Source organism: Cebus imitator, unplaced genomic scaffold (genome assembly GCF_001604975.1).
Source record: "Cebus imitator isolate Cc_AM_T3 unplaced genomic scaffold, Cebus_imitator-1.0 Scaffold190, whole genome shotgun sequence".
Classification (NCBI taxonomy): domain Eukaryota; kingdom Metazoa; phylum Chordata; class Mammalia; order Primates; family Cebidae; genus Cebus; species Cebus imitator.
Genome location: NW_016107505.1, coordinates 2,206,621 through 2,210,742, shown reverse-complemented (window position 1 = coordinate 2,210,742; position 4,122 = coordinate 2,206,621). Strand labels below are relative to the sequence as shown.

The 4,122-nt window shown below is 45.4% G+C and overlaps 1 pseudogene; it reads right to left on the bottom strand.

Annotated features, from left to right (window-relative positions):
- Positions 1-2,741: 2,741 nt before the first annotated feature.
- Positions 2,742-3,452, bottom strand: LOC108316594 (annotated as a pseudogene).
- Positions 3,453-4,122: the final 670 nt, after the last annotated feature.

The following is a 4,122-nucleotide window of genomic DNA, read 5'->3' as shown; positions in this document are numbered from 1 at the left end:
GAATCAGTGGGAGCCCTGAGCTTGTTTTCCTATAACTAGATGGTCCCATCTGGTCTGGAAACCATCATTCTCAGCAAATGTGGAAGACAGCGATACAGTGATAGAGCCTCAGGCATTAGACTCTCATAAGGAGGAGCGCACAGCCTAGGTCCCTAGAATTCGCAGTTCACAGTAGCGGTCATGCTCCTATGAGAGTCTAATGCCGCTGCTGATCTGACAGCAGGCAGAGCTCAGGTGGTCATGTGAGCAGTGGGAACAACTGCAAATACAGATGAGCTTCACTGGCTCACCGCTGCTCATCTCCTCCTGTGTGGACCCGTTCCTAACAGGCCACAGGTCCGTACTGGTCTGTGTGGCCTGGGGTTTGGGGACCCCTGGTTTAGATCTTTGTGAGCTACCTCAAGGAAGAATAATTATCCCTACAGGGTAGACCAAACACTGCTTTTTTTTTTTTTTTTTTTAATGGAGTCTCTCTCTGATGCCCAAGCTGACGGCAGTGGTGCGATCTCTGCTCACTGCAACCTCCGCCTCCGGGTTCAAGTGATTCTCCTGCCTCAGCCTCCTGAATAGCTGGGATTACAGGTGCCCATCACCACTCCCAGCTAACTTTTGTATTTTTAGTAGAGACAGGGTTTCACCATGTTGGCCAGGATGGTCTCAAACTCCTGACCTTGGGTGATCCACCCACCTCGGCCTCCCAAAGTGCTGGGATTACAGGTGTGAGTGGTCTGCTTTAAAATATTTTTGTTTAGCTCTGAATTCCTAGAAACTTAAGAGACACCTTTTAAAAATTATTATACTTTAAATTCTGGGGTACATGTGCAGAACGCGCAGGTTTGTTGCATAGGTATACACATGCTATGATGGTTTGTTGCGCTCATCAACCCGTGGTCTGCATTAAGTATTTCTCCTAATGCTCTCCCTCCCCTAACCTCCCACCCACAGCAGGCCCCAATGTGTGATGTTCCCCTCCCTGTGTCCATGTGTTCTCGTTGTTCAACACCTACTTATGAGTGAGAACATGTGGTGTTTGGCTTTCTGTTCTTGTGTTAGTTTGCTGAGAATGATGGTTTCCAGCTTCATCCATGTTCCTGCAAAGGCCATGAACTCATTCTTTTATATGACTCCATAGTATTCCATGGTATTGCAGGGTCAAATGGAATTTCTGTCTAGATCCTTGAGGAATCACCACACTGTCTTCCACAATGGTTGAACTAATTTACTCCCAAGAGTGTAAAAGCGTTCCTATTTCTCCACATCCTCTCCAGCATCTGTTGACTCCTGACTTTTTAATGATCACCATTCTAACTGGCATGAGATGGTATCTCCTTGTGGTTTTGATTTGCATTTCTCTAATGACCAGTGATGATGAGCTTTTTTCATGTTTGTTGGATGCATAAATGTCTTCTTTTGAGAAGTGAGACACTTATTTTTCAATCACACCTGCTAATGGAGGGTGTTCCTCATGTGGCCTTCCACATGAAGTGTCCAGGGCCCAGGGGTCCTTCATCTTGTAGCTGTGCAAATCATCAATGCATGGCCTCCAGAGGTACTGCAGAAAGGAAAAGAGAAAGCAGGACATGTTGTGGGGGGGGGTCTTCGTGAGCCAGACCTGGAAGTATCTCATATCATTCGCACTTGCATTCCCGATCTGAACTCGGCTTCACGGCTGCAACTAACTTCAAGTGAAGTGGGGAAATGAAGTTCATCTGTGTGCTTGAGAATAAAAGAATAACTCATATTGGGGACCACTAGCAATTTCTGCCTTACCTCTTTTTTTTAAGAGTCTGTCCCCAGACTGGAGTGCAGTGGCACAATTATAGCTCACTGGGACCTCCAACTGCTGGGCTCAAGACAACGTCCCACCTCAGACTCCCCAGTAATAACTGGGACTACAGGCACAGGTCACCACAACAAGCTAATTTTTTTTATTGTTAATTTAGAGACAGGGGTCTTGCTCAGCAAGTCTCACACTCCATTGACCAACATCTCTCCATTTTCCTTCCACAGTCCCTGGAAACTACTAATCTACTTTCTGTCTCTCTGAGTTTGAGTACTTTCCAACCATTGTGTAAGTGGAATCATACAGCATTTGTCTTTTTGTGATTGGCTAATTTCACTTAGCATAATGTTAATAACAGGGCTTTCTTCTTTTTAAGGCTATTTCACTGTGTGTGCATATGTGTGTGTGCACGCGTGCGTGTGCATGTGTGTGCACATCTATGTGTGTGTGTGCGTGTGTGTGTGCGTGTGCACGTGTGTGCATGTGCATGTGTGCACGTGCATCTGTGTGTGTGCACGTGTGTGCATGTGTGCATCTGTGTATGCATGCATGTGTGCACGTGTGTGTGCATGTGCATGTGTCTGTGTGTGTGCGTATGTGCACGTTTGTGCATGCGTGTGTGCATCTATGTGTGTGTGTGTGCACGTTTGTGTGTTTGTGTGTGTAAACATACACTTGTCCAGTCATCTGTTGATGGACACTTGAGTTGGTTCCCAAAAGATGATGGCCACTGTGACTAATGCTGGAGTGAACGTGAGCTGCAGGTAGCTCTTTGACATACTCATCTTATTTCCTTTGGAAATGTGTCCAGTAATAGGATTGCTGGATTCGCGTGGTAATTCTACTTTTAATTTTTTAAAGAACCTCCAAAATGTTTTTAAGAAAGATTTTTTTTAACTTTTCTACCACATCTCTTCTACACTGTGTACAGCTGTGCTCACGGATATAAGCAGCTTCTTTAACTTCTCCACGGCACAGGAATTCCGTTGCATATGAAATCGAACCTGCTCAACAGCTGAGGGAAACTAGGAATGATGGGTCCATATCCTGGTGCATTGTCATGCAATTCAAACAATGGTGCCACTACCAGCCTGTAATTTTGGGGAACTGCAAACAAGGCTTTTTCTTGAAGCTGAACCAGAAGCAACTTCTTGTGTTCCTTAGACTTTGTAATATGTGCAGGAATACATGGATGCTGAGGAGGTTCAAAGTTTGGTCTCCACCAGTTACCAATGACCCAGTCTTGCAGAACTCCATCCTGACGACCCAATATCCCTGTCATGAAGCGTTTTAGTCCTCCAACTTCATCTTCTCCTGGGTTAAGTTCACCATCAGGTAGTTTGAAGGAAGTTGTTTTCCAGCTGTAGCAGTGTGGGTACCCCACACGAGCCAGTGCTCGTGTACAATCAGAACCCCTCTATAGTCCTCCTCATTCCAATGTAATCAAATTCTTCCTTCATGCACCAAAATCTGGCTGCAACAGAGCTGTCCTGCTCATAGAGGGGTTCTATTGTACCAAAAGTATAATCGGTAAGACAGTACAGGTTGATGTGCGCTCCAGGTTGATGTGCACTCCGGGAGTTGATCTGCTGGATGTACATGTTGCCGAACTGCATGACCCCCACAAGACCAGCCAGTCTGCGAGCAAATTGGGTGGTGCCGCAGACATGCTGGCAAGCTCTGGCGCTGGTGGCCAGCAGAAAGTGGGAGGCAGGGGAGACTTTCCCTGAGTGTAAAGTGGTTATCTACGACCCTCTCAGTGGCCACAGCCCACCATTGACAGGAGAGCTCAAGGGGAGCAGAATAAGAATTTTTTAATATACTTTTATCCAATCACCTCTCTGAAACTTTTTATTTATTTATTTATTTATTTATTTATTGTTAACAGCTTTATTGAGTTATAGCTGACATACAATAAATAAGAAATTGCTTAAAGGATATAATTTCATGTGTGGTTACACTCATAAAATAATGATTAGAATAAAGGAAATGGGCTGGTCACGGTAGCTCACACTTGTAATCCCAGCACTTTGGGAGGCCAAGGCGGGTGGATCGCTTGAGGTCAGGAGTTCAAGATCAGCCTGGCCAACATGGTGAAACCCCATCTTTACTAAAAGTGCAAAAATTAGCCAGGCGTCATGGTGCACATCTGTAATCCCAGCTACTTGGGAGGCTGAGGCAGAAGAATCGCTCGAACCCGGGAGGCAGAGGTTGAAGTGAGCCAAGATTGTGCCACTACACTCCAGCCTGGGTGACAAGAGCAAGACTCCATCTCAAAAAAAAAAAAAAAAGTATAAAGGAAATGAACATACTCTGTCCACACAAAGTCCTCTTGTGTT